Raw genomic sequence first — 18,512 nt, 5'->3', positions numbered from 1 at the left:
TACATCTTGGCAATGGTACAGAAGAGTGTGATGGAAGGAAAAGGTGATGGAGAAAGAGGGAAGATAGAGGGGGAGAAAAGGTAGGGGAGTAAGAGAGAGAGAGAAAGAGAGAGAGAGAGAGAGATGAAAGCTGATGAAGTTGGAAGGCATGGAGGAGATTCACAGAAGTTGAAAGGTAGGAATCATCAAACCCAAAGGAAGAGGTGAAATTGGAACTAGAAATAGGAAAATAGGCAAAAAGAAAATAATACCGAAATATCAATATTGCTGAAGAATCATGCTTCTGAAACTTTTTATTTTGCACTCATCAAGATAGCAGTGAAAATGGAAAACTTGAAATAATCACAGTAATTTATACTTTTCAGAGAAAGAGAGTGCTGAGTGATTGGCTAGTTGACTCTGATTAGCCAAGTCACTGTCATGAAAAAGCAATGGAGAGTATAGGGTCCCCGAGCTCCTGGGTAGTTCAAGCAAGGCATATGACTTGAATATTTTGTTTGCAGAGAATGAAGGTTTGTATCTGAATAAGGTCACTCCTGGCAAGTGTAAATGATCTGCATTGATTGTAGAGTTATAGAGTCATAGAGATGTATAGCACGGAAACAGACCTTTTGGTCTAATTCGTCCATGCTGATCAGATATCCCAAACCAATCTAGTCCCACCTGCCAGCACCTGGCCCATATCCTTCCTCCCCTTCCTATTCAAATGCCCATCCAGATGCCTTTTAAATGTTGTAATTGTACCAGCCTCAACCACTTCCTCTGGCAGCTCATTCCAAACACACAACTGACTCTGTGAAAAGGTTGCCCCTTAGATTCCTTTTATGTCTTTCCCCTCTCACCCTAAAGCCCCCTAGTTCCGGACTCCCCCCTCTTCAGGGAAGAGACTTTGTCTATTTACCCTATCCATGCCCCTCATGATTTTATAAACCTCAATAAGGTTACCCCTCAGCCTCCAATGCTTCAGGGAAAACAGCCCCAGACTGTTCAATCTCTCCCTATAGCTCAAATCCTCCAACCCTGGCAACATCCTTTTAAATCCTTTCAAGTTTCACAACATCCTTCCAATAGGAAGGAGACCAGAATTGCATGCAATATTCCAACAGTGGCCTAACTAATGTCCTGTACAGCTGCAACATGACCTCCCAACTCCTGTACTCAATACTCTGACCAATAAAGGAAAGCATACCAAATGCCATCTTCACTATCCTATCTACCTGTGACTCCAGTTTCAAGGAGCTATGAACCTGCACTCCAAGGTCTCTTTGTTTAACAACATTCCCTAGGACCTTATCATTAAGTGTATAAGTCCTACTAAGATCTGCTTTCCCAAAATGCAGCACCTCGCATTTATCTAAATTAAACTCCATCTGCCACTTGTCAACCCATTGGCCCATTCGATTAAGTTCGTGTTGTAATCTGAGGTAACCTTGTTAGCTGTCCACTGCACATCCAGTTTTGGTGTCATCTGCAAACTTACTAACTGTACCTCTTATGCTCGCATCCAAATCATTTATATAAATGACGAAAAGTAATGGACCCAGCACCGAACCTTGTGGCACTCCACTGGTTATTTTAAATTCATTGCTCATAGTGTTATTAGTGCAGTCAGAATTTGTCAGCAAGTGCTGACCTATTAAAGAATCATACCTAACAGTAGAAAGTTTTCTTTTGGGTTTTGTGAGAGTGAGCTGGGTGAGTACGATCATGAACAATCAAAGGAACATGCTGCTTGATTCAGTCAGCCAGTGGCTGAAACATTTGGCGTGCGTATCTGGCAAATAAAACAATCACTTTTAAAATATTGATAACACAGGGCAGAAATGAATAATTCACTTGGTTTAATCGGGATTAGATTTTTAAGATTGTGTACACAGCCAACATTCGCTTGATTGGTGGCAAATGTAGCAGCAAAGTACATGATTGTGTTTGTCATTTCCATTTTGTTGCTCTAACAGGGAGGTGGTAATGTCAGTGTGATGTCAAAGTACACTCCAGTCTCAGCACAGGCACACAGGGACGAATTAGAAACCAAATTGCACAATAAAATATTTAGATCGACAGTCAGGCCCCTTTCCTGCCTCGCCATCAGACTCTCTGACATTTACAAACACATTTAAAAATGCGCTTTTCCAGCAACACATTTTCAGCTCAGGAATACAGTACATGAGTACAGTGAAAAGTTTATAAAGTCACCATTTCCAGGCCATCTTAAGTGCAAGTGTTCCTCAGTACAAACTTTTAGGGATAAATGAGAAAAATAAAGAAATAAAGTTAAAAGTCCAGCATTACAGTCCTTCTACAGCAGAGAAAGTCAACAGGTCAGCGCTGACTTCACTTTAAGGCCAGATTAATAAGCTCATTTCTTTTTTAACTCAGTTTAAATTAGTTCCTTTTAAAACATAAGTTCATTAGGGTTCGGGACATTCTGCCGGGAGGTCTGACAAACTTGGGAACCTTGCCTACGGCCTAAGGGTAGTACAATATCACCTCGCGTTAATTTCCAACAGCAACACTTAACAGATCCAAGAAAGGAAATGGGTTAGTCATGTACGAGCCTGGGGTGGAGGGGATGTGCTGGGGATTCAGGGGACTGGGATAAGAGCGAAGGAGGCAAAGGATTCTCGATTGAAGTCTGGCAACAGACTATCAGTGCCGTAGCGTATAAAGGACAAGGTAAAGTCTTGGTGAGTTTCAACCTTTAATTTGGATACTGTCTTTCAGGTGTGATGCTAATGCAAAGATATTCCCTGTCAGGTCAATAGAGAAGCTCTTCCAGTGCAGTCTGAGCAGTAGTGTCCTTACCAACATTGTTCCATCCATCAGCAACCCCAAAAACCACAGGATGTGGCGAATCATTTCTGGGAGTGAGCTGTGCATGGAGAGCCTCCCTGTGATGGAGCATCAAAGAAAAGTGAACCATTGGTCAGAGGAAATGCCTCAGAATGCCCTGCAATGTAGCCAGGTGTTATATAAGGCAAGGCCTTTCTTCTGAACTCTCTTAGGCCTTTACCACCCGTTGATGGTGAATGCCTCGGAGCAGCTCAATCTGGGAAATTATGAGGAGGGTCTAAAAGAGTAATGAATGACAGATAAACCCAGAGAAAGGAAAGAAACTCACCAAACTGTTAATCTTAAGCGAACAGCAATATAGCTCTGGCCTGAAGGACTGGCATGTTTGAATTAATGTCTGCTTGTATTGGTTACCATGTTATCATTCCATGGTCACATAACGGACTCTCAAATTATGAGTGACAAATAAGCAGTAGTCCCATTAGCCGCAATCATCTCTAAAAGTGAAGGGTACTGAACAAATCATTAATCTTCGCGTTCTCCAGGTGGAATCTTGTGCCATCCGTTCATTCTCTGCAGAGTAAATAGAGTTACATCATTGTGGACAGGGATAATTTCTTCACAGATATCCGTGCCTCTGGACTCAAACAAACCTTTTATTTTATTCACTCATAGGATCTTTGCTAAACTAGCATTAATTGAAAATCCCTCTAACTGCCGTAGAGAAGGTGGTTGACAACACTTCCTCTAATTGCGTGGCATTGATCTCTGAAACTGGAAGTCACGTGTGCAGAATCTCGGAGGAACCTCAGAGTAGCGCTGGTGATGGGGAGCAGTCTTATTGAAATGCTGTGATCTGTGTGGTGTATGTAGACCCACAATGCTGCTGGAGGGGGAAATATTCCAGGATTTTGACATAGTAACACAAAAGGAACAGTGATATATTCCCAAGTCAGGATGGTGAGTGGCTTGCAGTGGTCTTCCCGTGTATTTGCTGCCCTGGTCCTTCTGGATGGAAGTAAGGAGATATGATGTTGTGAAGGAGGGAGTGAATGTTAAAGATATTAAATGGGATGCCAATCAAATGTCTTTGTCTACGCACATCCATGCACAGTTTTGTCTAGAATAGAGTTAAATTTCTCATGTTGGAGTTGCCCTCATCCAGGCAAGTGGGAAGTATTCCATCACACTCCTGATTTCCAATTTGTACCTCGTGGATGATGGAATCATTTTGGGGAATCAGAAGGTGACTTACGTATTGCAGGATTCCTGGTCTCTGACCTGCTCTGATAACCCCAGTATTTTTATATTTGGTACAGTTTAGTTTCTGATCAATAGTAAACACTACAATAGGATGTAGATAATGGGGGTCTCAGTGATGTTAATGCCATTGATTATCGAGGAGTAATAGTTTAATTCTATTTGTTACAAACGGTCACTGTCTGTGATATGATCTGTCTCTGGACGAGGTTCTTAAATGACAGTTCCAGATGGGAGACCACTAATTGTTAAGCTTTGAAGTAAGAAGAATGAACTAGCTTCCCTTTATTCAACCACCCTCTCACTTAATCACAACATAGAACATCGAACATTACAATGCAGTACAGGCCCTTCAGCCCTCGATATTGTGCCGACCTGTGAAGGCAATGTGAAGCCATCTTAGCTACGCTATCCCACTCTGGTCTATATGAATATCCAATGACCATTTAAATGCCCTGAAAGTTGGTGAGTCTACTACTGTTGCAGTAAAGAGTAAAGAAACTACCTCTGACATCTGTCCTATAACTATCAATCCTCAATTTAAAGCTATGCCCCCTCGTGTTAGCCATCACCATCTGAGGAAAAAGGTTCTCACTGTCCACTTGATCTAATCCTCTGATTATTTTATATGTCTCAATTAGGTCACCTCTCAAACTTCTCTCTAACGAAACAAGGTCAATGAAAAAGGATCGCTATCCTCATGGATACTTGTCTCCCAGACTAAATGAATTTATGTCTCAAAAGGAGCCACGTTAACCAAGTTTTCTTGATGCTGTTAACAAGAGGGTGCATTTATTACTTACTTAATGAGCAAAGAAGTAATAATTCAACAGACAGATACATGGATTAGAAATAAGTGAGTTAAAAAGACATAAAAATTAAAAGATATCTGGATTAAAGTTTGTGAGAAGATTTGTAGCTCGGGTGCTCGTTGCTGTGGTTCTGTTCGCCGAGCTGGAAGTTTTTGTTGCAAACGTTTCGTCCCCTGTCTAGGTGACATCCTCAGTGCTTGGGAGCCTCCTGTGAAGCGCTTCTGTGGTGTTTCCTCCGGCATTTATAGTGGCCTGTCCCTGCCGCTTCCGGTTGTCAGTTTCAGCTGTCTGCTGTAGTGGCCGGTATATTGGGTCCAGGTCGAAGTGTTTGTTGATGGAGTTTGTGGATGAGTGCCATGCTTCTAGGAATTCCCTGGCTGTTCTTTGTTTCGCTTGCCCTATAATGGTAGTGTTGTCCCAGTCAAATTCATGTTGCTTGTCGTCTACGTGTGTGGCTACTAGGGATAGCTGGTCGTGTTGTTTCGTGGCTAGTTGATGTTCATGTATGTAGATTGTTAGCTGTCTTCCTGTTTGTTCTATATAGTGTTTTGTGCAGTCCTTGCATGGGATTTTGTACACTACATTAGTTTTGCTCATGCTGGTATCGGGTCCTTCGTTCTGGTGAGTTGTTGTCTGAGTGTGGCTGTTGGTTTGTGTGCTGTTATAAGTCCTAGTGGTCGCAGTAGTCTGGCTATCATTTCAGAGATGTTCTTGATGTATGGTAGTGTGGCTAGTCCTTGGGTTGCGGCATGTCCTCATTCCATTGCCTTTCCGGAAACTCAGACAACAACTCACCAGAACGAAGGACCCGATACCAGCATGAGCAAAACTAATGTAGTGACGAAACGTTTGCAACAAAAACTTCCAGCTCGGCGAACAGAACCACAGCGATATCTGGATTAGTCTCTGAATTGACAGTGGAATGCTATAGTCATTGTGTTCAGTAATACTTGTAATACATCAGTAGTTGAATAGTCAATTTTGAGATTCTTGGCTTTTCACATTAGCTGAAACTATTTTGTCCCATTTCCTTCTCGATGGTGACTGATTTATTGACTGGCTTGCAATATTCAGTGTAAAGTCTATCTTTTCCTTTTACCTGCAGTGCAGGGGTGTATAAAGGCCATCCCAGCACACTAGTCCACACTAACGACTTAAGAACAGCAGCAGGCCATTCAGCCTATCAAGACTGCTCTACTGTTCAATGAGATCATGGTTGATCTGATAATCTTCAACTCACCCTCTTGCCTTATTCTCAAAACCCTTGATTCCCTTATTGATTAAAAATCTGTCTATCTCAGGTATTTGGCACATTTGCCTTCATTGCTCAGTCCTTTGAGTAGTGGAGTTGGGAGTCATGTTAAGGTTGTACAGGTCATTGGCGAGGCCTGTGCTGGAATAATGTGTCCAGTCTGGTCACCCAGTTATAGGAAGGATATTATTCAGCTGGAAAGGGCTCAGAAGAGATTTATCAGGATATTGCCTAGTAAAAAGGTTTGAGTTATAGGCTGGGTCTTTTTCACTGGAGTGTAGGAGGTTGAGAGCCAACCTTATAGAGGTTGTAAAATAATGAGGGGTTTAGGTAGAGTCAGTGGTAGATATCTTTTCCCTAGGATGGGGGATTTCAAGACTAGAGAGCACATTTTTAAGTTGAGGGGAGAGCAATTTTAGAAAGACATGAAGGGCATTTTTTTTTCACAGAGGGTGGTCACGTGTGGGATGAACCTCCAGAGGAAGTGGTGGATGTAGATACAATTACAATGTTTAAACAACATTTGAATAGGTACATGAATGGAAAGGTTTGGAGAGAAATGGGCCAAGCACAGGCAGGTGGTACTAATTTAACTTGGAATTATGGTCAGCATGGACTGGTTGGACCGAAGGGTCTATTTCTGTGCAGTATGACTCTATGACTATAAATAATGGGCTTCTACAGCTCTGTACGGTAAAGAATTCAACCAATTCATTTCCTTCTGAGATAGGAAATATTTCTTTATCTTTGTCTTATACGGTGCTCCCTTGTTCTCAGATTGTGTTCTTTACTCCTAGATATTCCCACAAGGGGAACCAATCTCTTCACATCTACTCTGTCCAGTCCCCTAAGAATTGTGTATGTTCCAAAGAGGTCACCTTTGAGAATTCTTCAAAGCTCTAATGAATACAGATCGAATCTCTCCCCCACAATAATCCCTCCTTACTCAGCTTCTCTGGAGTATCCTAAATGCCAATTTTTCCTTCCTTAGAAAAGGACGCCAGAACTATTCACAGTATTCCACTTGTGGTTTAATTAGTGCTGTGTATACTTTCCGCAGGATTTCTCTACTTTTATACCCTCTTCCCTTGAAATTAAGACTAACATTTAATCTGCCTTCCCTATTACCAGCTGGAATTGGACACTAGCTGATTTTAATACATGTGCGAGGACTCCCAAATCCCCAAACTTGTCACAGACTTTCTCCAGTTAAATAATATTTAGCTCCTCTGTTCTATCTGCCAGCCTCACAGTTTCGCAGATTATATTCCATTTGCCAACTCTTTGCCACTTGCTTAATCCCGCCTTTATGTAATCCTCACCACTTGTCCTCCCATTTATTTTTATGTCATCTGCAAACTTACCTGTAGTGCCTTCACCCAGGATGTTTAGATACTATGTGAATAATTGGTCCCCAGCACTAATCCTTGTGGCACTCCATTAGTTGCAGGTTGACTTCCTGAAATCGCCTTTCTTATCCCGATTTTCTATCTTCTATTAATAAGCCAATAAGTTAATCTTATTAAGTAACCTAAAATGTGATACCTTATTAAATGTCTTCACAAAATCCAAATATACTACATCAACTGCTTCCTCTTTATTTATTCTGAATGTTACATACTCAAAGAAGTCTACTAAATATGTCAGGCATGGTTTCCCCTTGGTGAAGCCACGCTGACTCTGTTTGATCACATCACATATTTCTAAATGCTCTGTTACCACATAGTCTATAAAAGACTCCTAAGAGCAGATGTTAACCTAGTTGGCCTGGAGCTTTCTGTTCTTTGTTGCCTTCCATAATTTGAATAAAAGTGTTACACTGGCAATAGTCCAATCCTCCTGCACTCTTCCAGAATCTAAGGAAGGTTATTACCGTGTGATCACTATCGCTTTAGATGCTTCTTTTATTATCTTAGGATGCATCCAATCAGGTCCAGGGAACTTATCGATCTTTAGCTCAATTAGCTTTCCTCATACTTTCTGTGAGTGAAAGTTATGCTTACTTTGTCTCCCCTCTGTGCTTGTTGATTATTTAGCATTTTCAAATGTTATTAATGTTTTGTAACATGAAAATTGATGCCCAGGAGACAATAATTGAACTGTGATGAACTTTGTCTTAATTTTACGTTTTTTTATTTATGTATGACTTCTGTCATTGATGTAGACACTGGGGGGAGGCTACTTATAAAACTTCTCACTGTGTTTTTCATATAAAAGTACAAAAATTTCTAGACTACTCTAAAATATTTTTTCAACTAGAATATCAGCCAGCTAACACACGCAGAGCAGGAGTTTAATGTTTTTCAACTCCTTTCTTTATATATTCCTGGAAGGGTAAAACACAGACATAGCTTTTGACTGGTCTGGAATATAACCCATAGAAGATGTTTTCCTGCTAAGAGGAAATATATTCCCTTGAACTTCTGCCTTCTGAAGCCTCTCTCTTTGAAGCTTCCTTGGCACTGTACCAGGTGCAACGTTCCAGGGATTCACACAGGGAATCTTTCAGCTGTCAGTGACTCCCATTCTTAAAAGTTACATGATCAGTCCAGCTCAGCTTGCAGTCTGTGAGTAGCTGAAAAACACGGACCTTGTCCAAAATTTTTAAATGTCCATGAATAATGAACATGATACCTGGCACTTGTGTGGTACAAATGTTATTTGCCAATGATCAGTCCAAGCTTGGATGTTATGTTATCCTCACCAAACGAGTTTCAAAGAGGGAGTTGAGTGATTTGTTGGATATCCAAATCAAGGCTTCATTTTCAAGTTAAAAATGTACAAAAGATTAATTTCACTTTATGAAGGCAGCATACTCTCCTTGAGTTCTATTCTTGCTTCAAGTTAACTTTACTTTTAAGTTTTATAACAGATCCTTTGATGTCTTGTTTTACATCAATTGTTTCTCTTGCCTAACTCACCTTGATATGCTACATCGATTAAAAATCTTAAATATGCTGCATATTTGGAATAGAAGCCAATGACCTCTGGGAGTTTTGCTCCTTATGTCTATTCTTTGGACTCAGTGGTTAGCACTGCTGCCTCACAGCGCCAGGGACCCAGGTTCGATTCCAGCTTCAAATGACTGTCTGTGTGGAGTTTGCACATTCTCCCATGTCTGCCTGGGTTTCTGTTGGGTGCTCTGGTTTCCTCCCACTGTCCAAAGATGTGCAGGTTAGGGTGGATTGCACATGTTAAATTACCCATGGCGTCCACGGGAAGTGCAGGGTTACAGGATATGGTGAGGGTGGGGGGTCAGAGCAGTGATTATGGGTGTAATCGATGGGCTGAATGGCCTCCCTCTTTGAGGGGCAGCATGGTGGTTCAGTGGTTAGCACTGCTGCCTCACAGCACCAGGGCCCGGGTTTGATTCCAGTCTCAGGCGACTGTCTGTGTGGAGTTTGCACATTCTCCCCGTGTCTGCATGGGTTTCCTTAAGGTGCTCCGGTTTCCTCCCACAATCCAAAGATGTGCAGATTAGCTGAAATGGCCGTGCTAAATTCTCCACAATGTTCAGGAATGTGTAGATTGGTTGCATTAGTTAGGGGTTAAATGTAAGGGAATGGGTCTGGGTGGGTTACTCTTCAGAGGGTCGGTGTGGACTTGTTGGGCTGAAGGGCCGTTTTCTACACTGTCGGGGTTCTAGTCTTCTATTCTATTCACAAATTCCTGCCACCACATTTATTCCTGGACTTTGCTTCAGGAAACCTGTGTCTCTTATAAACCCCATGCAGTCACCAAAAAAAGGTTATATTGTCAAATTCGAAAACTTTATTTTTGGCATAGAAGGTACATGAGGGGCATCGAGATGGTAAATAGATAAGGTTTCTTCCCTGGGGTGGGGGAATCCAAAACTAGAGGCGATAGGTTGAGGGGAAGGTTTTAAAAGGGACTTAAGGGGCAACTTTATCACACAGAGAGTGGTGCGTGTATGGAATGAGCTGCCAGAGGAAGTGATGGAGGCTGGTACAATTACAGCATTTAAAAGGCATCTGGATGAGTACATAACTAGGAAGGGTTTGGAGGGATATGAGCCAAGTTTTGGCAACTGGGACTAGATGAGGTTGGGATATCTGGTCAGCATGAATGAGTTGGACCGAAGGATCTGTTTCCGTGCTGTACAGCTCTCTGACTCTCTGACTCTATGACAACTCTGCGCCACAAACCACTTAGCGCAAGTTCTCAACAATTTTATTTCGCTTTGCGTAGCACATTGAGATGCACAGATAAATGAGATGATAAATGTGGAATAAATGAGCAGTTTATATTTTGCATATTAAATGATTCCTAAAGTTGAAATTGTCAAGAGGCATTTGTTAATTACTGCACAGCTTTGGGGCAGTTATAAATTATCAAAACAAGTCTCCATATTCAGTGAAACAGAAATTGATGAGACATCAGCACTATGAATAGTACTATATATACACACAGTCATTCACACATCCCAGCATATACACAGACAAGAACAGAAATTGCTGGAAAAGCTCAGCAGGGTTGGCACCAACTGTGGAGAGAAATCAGAGTTCACGTTTCAGGTTGAGTGACCTTTCCTCAGAACTGCATCCCAGCTCATTTAAACTGGACAGCAAATTACAGACATGTCACATAGGAAGTGGAGTAAGCCGTTTGGCCGTTTGAAACTGAGTCACTATTCAATAAGATCATGGTTGATCATTCAACCCAGTCCTTTGTTCCTGATTTCTCCCCTTTGATCCATAGAATAGAATCCCTACAGCATGGAAACAGGCCCTTCGGACCCGAAAGTCCACACCGACCCTTCAAAGAGTAGCCCAACCAAACCCATTCCTCTACATTTACCCCTAACCTACACATCCCTGAACACGATGGGGCAATTTAGCACAGCCAATTCACCCTGACCTGCACATCTTTGGACTGTAGAAGGAAACTGGAGCACCTGGAGGAAACCCACGCAGACACAGGGAGAACGTGGAAACTCCACACAGGCAGTTGCCCGAGGGTGGAATCGAACCCGGGATCCTGTTGCTGTGAGGCAGCAGTGCTAACCACTGAGCCACCGTGCTGCCCATAAACCTGATCCCTTAGCCCAAAGAACTGTATCTACCGTCTTTTTGAATTTATTCAATATTTTTGGCCTCAAATGCTTTCTGTGGCAGAGAATTCCACAAGCTCATATTGTCTGGGGTGAACAAAGTTAAAAATCACACAACTCCAGGTTATAGTCCAACAGGTTTGTTTGGCAGCACTAGCTTTCAGAGCGCCACTCCTTCATCAGGTGGTTGCAGGGTATAAGGTTGTAAGACACAGAATTTATAGCAAATATCACAGTGTCATGCAATCAAAACAATATATTGAACAACACTGTGATCTTTTGCAATAAATTCTGTGTGTAGTGATCCTGCTCCACTACTTATCTGATGAAGGAGCAGCGCTCCAAAAGCTAGTGCTTCCAAATAAACCTGTTGGACTATAACCTGGTGTTGTGTCATTTTTAACTTTGTCCACCCAAGTCCAACACCAGCACAAGACTAATTTTGACGGTATTAGGCAAGAACTTTCGAAAGCTGATTGGGGGCAGATGTCCGCAGGTAAAGGGACGGCTGGAAAATGGGAAGCCTTCAGAAATGAGATAACAAGAGTCCAGAGACAGTATATTCCTGTCAGGGTGAAAGGAAAGGCTGGTAGGTAGAGGGAATGCTGCATGACTAGAGAAATTGAGGGTTTGGTTAAGAAAAAGAAGGAAGCATATGTCAGGTATAGACAGGATAGATCGAGTGAATCCTTAGAAGAGTATAAAGAAAGTAGGAGTATACTTAAGGGGGAAATCAGGAGGGCAAAAAGGGGACATGCTTTGGCAAATAGGGTTAATGAGAATCTAAAGGGTTTTCACAAGTATATTTAGGACAAAAGGGTAACTAGGGAGAGAATAGGGCCCCTCAAAGATCAGCAAGGCGGCCTTTGTGTGGAGCTGCAGGAGATGGGGAAGATACTAAATTAATATTTTGCATCAGTATTTAATGTGGAAAAGGATAAGAAAGATATAAAATGTAGGGAAATAGATGGTTACATCTTGAAAAATGCCCATACTACAGAGGAGGAAGTGCTGGATGTCTTGAAACACATGAAAGTGGATAAATCCCCAGGACCTGATCAAGTGTAACCTAGAACTCTGTGGGAAGCTAGGGAAGTGATTGCTGGGCCTCTTGCTGAGATATTTGCATCATTGATAGTCACAGGCGAGGTGCCGGAAGTCTGTAGGTTGGATAATGTGGTGCCACTGTTTAAGAGGGGTGGTAAGGACAAGCCAAGGGACTATAGACCAATGAGCCTGATGTTGGTGGTGGGCAAGTTGTTGGAGGGAATCCTGAGGGATAGGATGTACATGTATTTGGAAAGGCAAGGACTGATTAGCGATAGTCAACATGGCTTTGTGTGTGGGAAATCATGTCTCACAAACTTGATTGAGTTTTTTGAAGAAGTAACGAAGAGGATTGATGAGGGCAGAGTGGTAGATGTGATCTATATGGACTTCAGTAAGGTGTTCAACAAGGTTCCCCATGGGAGACTGATTAGCAAGGTTAGATCTCATGGAATACAGGGAGAACTAGCCATTTGGATACAGAACTGGCTCGAAGGTAGAAGACAGAGGGTGGTGGTGCAGGGTTATTTTTCAGACTGGAGGCCTGTGACCAGTGGAGTGCCACAAGGATTGATACGGGCTCCAATACATTTCGTCGTTTATATAAATAGTTTGGATGTGTACATAAGAGGTATAGTTAGTAAATTTGCAGATGACGCCAAAATGGAGGTGTAGTGGACAGCGAAGAAGGTTACCTCAGATTACAACAGGATCTGGACCAGATGGGCCAATGGGCTGAGAAATGGCAGATGGAGTTTAATTTAGATAAATGTGAGGTGCTGCATTTTGGGAAACCAAATCTTAGCAGGACTTATACATTGAATGGTAAGTTCCTAGGGAGTGTTGTTGAACAAAGAGACCTTCAAATTGCAGATAGAGTCACAGGCAGATAGGATAATGAAGAAAGCATTTGGTATGCTTTCCTTTATTGGTCAGAGTATTGAATATAGGAGTTGGGAGGTCATGTTGTGGCTGTACAGGACATTGGTTAGGCCACTTTTGGAATATTGCATGTAATTCTGGTCTCCTTCCTATCAGAAGGATGTTGTGAAACTTGAAAGGGTTCAGAAAAGATTTACAAGAATGTTGCCAGGGTTGGAGAATTTGAGCTATAGGGAGAGGTTGGATAAGCTAGGGCTGTTTTCCCTGGAGTATTGGAGTCTGAGGGGTGACCTTATAGAAGTTTATAAAATCATGAGGGGCATGGATAGGGTAAATAGGCAAAGTCTTTTCCCTGGGTCAGTGGTGGTGGTGGTGGTAGGGAGTCCAGAACTAGAGGGCATAGGTTTAGGGTGAGAGTGGAAAGATATAAAATAAACCTAAGGGGCAACATTTTCACTCAGAGGGTGGTATGTGAATGGAATGAGCTGCCAGAGGAAGTGGTGGAGGCTGGTACAATTGCAACATTTAAAAGGCATCTGGATGGATCTATGAATAGAAAGGGTTTGGAGGAATATGGCCCAAGTGCTGGCTGTTGGAACTAGATTGGGTTAAGTTTTCTGGTCAGCATGGATGAGTTGGACTGAAGGGTCTGTTTCCGTGCTGTACATCTCTGACTCTATGACTCTATGACCTCCACATCATGTCTGGGTGAAGACAGTTCTCCTCGTCTCTGTCCAAAATGGTCTGTCCTGTATCCCCTGGTTTTGGACTCTCTCGTCATCTCGAACATCCTTCCCATGATAACCCTGCCTGGCATTGTTAGAATTTTATAATTTTCTATGAGAGTGGTCTCTGAGTGATTAAAAGCTCAGAACTGCAATGCTCCACATGTATAATCTCCATCTGCAACGCTCCATCCGATCCAGGATTCAGGAAATAATACTTCAAGTCAAATAGAGCCATAGAGATATACAGCATGGAAACAGACCCTTCGGTCCAACCTGTCCATGCCGACCAGATATACCAACCCAATCTAGTCCCACCTGTCAGCACCCGGCCCATAGCCCTCCAAACCCTTCCTATTCAAAGAGGATAAGTTTTAAAATTCAATGCAGGGACAAGGAACTGCTCATTTTGAATGTTTAAGGAGGTTGAAGCCAGGGTTAAGTTCACTCTGGAGCCCAGGCTCTGGTAAACCTCACCCAGCATTGTGTCGGAAATCGTTCCTGACATCATTTCTGAATACTTCTGCTCGAATTTTAACATTTTGTCCCTGATCTTCTGCAAGTAAGTTATCTCTATTTGCTTCAGTTAATGTAGGCCACTGACCTTGTAACTTAACCCTTTTTACTCTTAAATGACCCGTGACTGTGATTTTGTGGATTAAACACCTCTGCTAAGACCCACACCCACGAAGTATGTTTTCACCTGCACAGCACAGTGAACTCTCTCAGACTGGGATTGAGCAGTTACGAGGATATAAATCACCCTGACTATCCAGTTCAGTAAAACTGTTACAATCCTTAATCCACTACCATTGCTGAATATATGAATCTTCTTCAGCCAATTTGCAGCAGATTTATTAACAATGTCAAGTTGTTAGCTTGGACTACGTCATTTCATCTCTCTCTCTCTCTCTCTCACTCTTTGCTGAGATCTGCAGCTTTTTAATCAATTAATTTTCTGCCCCTGTGTAACTAGATTGTTCGTTAATAAGGGGAAGCAAGGGATGGGTGCTTTATGAAGGAAATTGCATTTCAGCAAACTTCCATATATAATTTATTTTTGAACAAATTTGTACTGGATACAGTGGATTCAAACTTGCGTCTGTGGTGCATATTAATGTAAGTGTTCTAACGGTAGTAAATGTAACTTAGCAATTATCCCAAGACAGATTTTATTGGATTTAAACTCTCAAATCTGAGCAATGTTCCGAAGACGAGTCACACTGGACTCGAACGGTAGCTCTGTTTCTCTCTTCACAGACACTGCCAGACCTGCTGCATTTCTCCAGCAATTTGTGTGTTTGTTTCATCAGAGTTAAAAATCACACAACACCAGTTTATAGCCCAACAGGTTTACTTGGTGTTGGGCTATAACCAGGTGTTGTGTGATTTTTAACTTTGTACACCCCAGCCCAACACCCGCATCTCTAAAGGAAAAAGTGAGGACTGCAGATGATGGAGACCAGAGTTGAAAAGTGTGGTGCAGGAAAAGCGCAGCAGGCCAAGCAGCATCCAAGGAGCAGGAGATTCTCCTGCTCCTCGGATGCTGCCTGGCCTGCTGCGCTTTTCCAGCACCACACTTTTCAACCCGCATCTCTAAATCATGTTTCATCAGCATTTACATTCAGTTGAGCCACTCACTGGCCTGAATGACTGAACATTAGCTTGCATGTGGGAGTCAGTCCTCAATCACAGAAAAACAAGTGCGTAGGAGTGCCAACAGGCTTAATAACAAGTCTTTGCAGGTGAGCAAAAGTGTCAGTCAGTGTAAGGAAAATGTCAACAGCTGAGTTTAGGGAACTGCAGGAACTTCTTGATCAAGTGTAAGAGAGGAGACCCACATCCTGATCTAACCAGAAGGGTCTATTGTAGGTAACTAGATGCAGTTCACTGCATGTTGGCAATTAGTTACAGGTTGCTCTAATAATGGTAGACACTGTTAGGGAGACTATGAGGAGGTCAAAATGTTTCAGATTTTCAGCTTTTACATTATTTTGTTTTTACTGTATACTTATTTCAATCCTCAGTATTAACCCTCTCAGACTATTTCAGATTTATATTCGGGTGGCTCAGAGATCATCACAGCTCCCTCCCAAAGCCAGGGACCATGGTTCAATTTCAGCCTCGGGCAACTGTCTGTGTGGAGTTCACACATTCTCCCTGTGTCTGTATGGGTTTCCTCCAGGTGCTCTGGTTTCCTCCCACAATCCAAAGATGTACAGTCGGATTAGGCATGGTAAATGTGGGGTTACAGGGATAGGGTAGGGGTCTGGGTTGGATGCTTGTCAGAAAGTCAATACAGAAACAATGGGCCAAATGGCCTCTTTTTGCACTGTTGGAATTCTATGATCGTCTATGATCTACCTGTAATTGTCCTGTATCCTTTGGAATACGGAAGAATGGGAAGTGGACCTATTTGCAAGAAGGAGGTAGATATAACTCTTATGGTTAAGGGAATCAGGGATATGGAGAGGGTGGGATTTGAATACTAAGCTCAAGGATCAGCCATGATCATATTAAATAATGGAGCAGGATAAAACAGTGCACTCTTGCTCCTACCTTCTATGCTGCTATGTTTCTATTAAAACATACAGATCCGAAAAGGCTGAAAGGATGTTTCACCAAATGGGAGAATCTAAAGTTACAGGAATAAAACAAAGAACTGTGGATGCTGGAGGTTTGAAACAAGCAAAAACCGAAACCTTCGGGGAGAAAACAGAGTTAATACTGCAGTCCAGTGACTCTTCTTCAGAACTCGGGGACACAGTTTGAAAATAAGAGGTTTTCCATTTGCGACAGAGCTGAGGATTCCTATCTCCCAAAGTGTCATTACTCTGCAAGATTTTCTTCTCCGAAAGGAAGTGGAGGCAAGATCATTAAAAATGTTTACGGCTCAGATCAGTTCTGACTGACAAAGGTGTGAAAGGATCTAGAGGGGGAGAGCAAAGGGAATTTATAGAATCATGGAATCTCTATGGTGCAGAAAGAGGTCATTTGGCCCATTGAGTCTGCACCAACCCTGTCCCCCAATTTCCCATGACTAATTCCTTAACCTACATATTATGAGCAGTTTAGCATGACTAATCTAACTAACCTGCACGTCTTTGGAGAGTGGGAGGAAACCAGAGCAAACGCACGCAGTCACAGGGAGAATGTGCAAATTCCACACAGACAGTCACCCACGGCCTGGAATTGAACCCGGGTCCCTGGTGCTGTGAGGTAGCAGTGCTAACCACTGAGCCATACACAGTCAGATCCACAATTAGTTTATAAAATGGCAAGGCAGGCTCAAGGGGCCAAATGACCTACACCTATCTCTAATGCAAATGTCCTATATTTTCTCCAACCTTAAGTTCAACTCCAAACTACAGACAGGCCTAATCAGAGGCTTTTCAGTATAACTTAGGGGAACATTTCTGCCTCTGCCTTTTCATTAAATTACATAAAGCACCATCACACCTCAAATGCCAAGCTATTGATGTATTTCGATAATGAGTAAGGGACCACCTGAGGTGGATTTAATGCAGCAACTGGAGCATGGAAAGAATCATTCATTGGCTAAATGTTTCTTTTGACTCAGTGAGACCTTTGTCACTAAGACAATGAGCAGGAAAGGCTCCTGACGTGACAATATGAGATGTCATTATGGTTTTCCAGCAACCTGTCACCTTCCTTGATGGTTTTCTTTGCGCATGCAGCTCTGTTAAAGGCTGCATCTTTGGGGAAAGTGATATTTTACCATCAGATTCAGGCCCCAGTTTAAAGTCACCACTCATAAAAGGTCAGGTATTTATGCATCACTAGCCTAGTGTAATTTTAATTTAAGTGAAGAATAAAAAATATCTGCCAAACATCAAGCACCTTACTGCTCAAAACAAGCACATCCAAATGAGAGAGCACTAATATTAATATAAGATAATTGCAGTGAAGGTGCTTTCATAATACTACACATTTACTGCAAAAGGCAATGATTAAAACCCACTTACCCATTCAACTAATGTCAATTCAATGTGATTTGTAAATCAAAGTGGATATAATCAATATTATTTGGCACAATTACAAGCAGGTTCTTTAAATGTGGAATGAATGTCCAATGACTTAATTTTCAAAATATCACCAGTGGAATTGTCACATTTGAGAATCAGTCCTTTGTTATTTTCCGATGAAGATAACTGAACTTTGTATTGATCTGTGGAAAGCTAACTATAGCTCTCATGCCCAAACACCTTTAAACATTATTAACATTACACAGTTTGTGATGGAATATTTCAACACAGAAACAGTCAGTTCAGTCTAATTGGGCTTTAGTCATTGGGTCAAACAACATGGAAACAGACCCTTCGGTCCAACCAGTCTATGCTGAACATAATCCCAAACTAAACTAGTCCCAGCTGCCTGCTCCTGGCCCATATCCCTCCAAACCTTTCCCATTCACGTACTTATCCAAATATATTTTAAATGTTATAACTCTACCCACATACACCAAACGTGAACCACCCTCTGTGTAAAAATCTGTCCCTCATTTTTTTAAAATCTCTCTCCTCTCACCTTAAAAATGCGCCCCCTAGTCTTGAAATATCCCATCCTAGGGAAAAGACAACTACAATTAATTCTATCTATACCCCTCATGATTTTATAAACTTATATAAGGTCACCTCTCAACCTCATAG

This window comes from Chiloscyllium plagiosum, unplaced genomic scaffold, assembly GCF_037043375.1.
Source record: "Chiloscyllium plagiosum isolate Xiang-an unplaced genomic scaffold, Cpla_swu_hap1 HiC_scaffold_43, whole genome shotgun sequence".
Classification (NCBI taxonomy): domain Eukaryota; kingdom Metazoa; phylum Chordata; class Chondrichthyes; order Orectolobiformes; family Hemiscylliidae; genus Chiloscyllium; species Chiloscyllium plagiosum.
Note: the sequence above shows the minus strand (reverse complement) of the source record.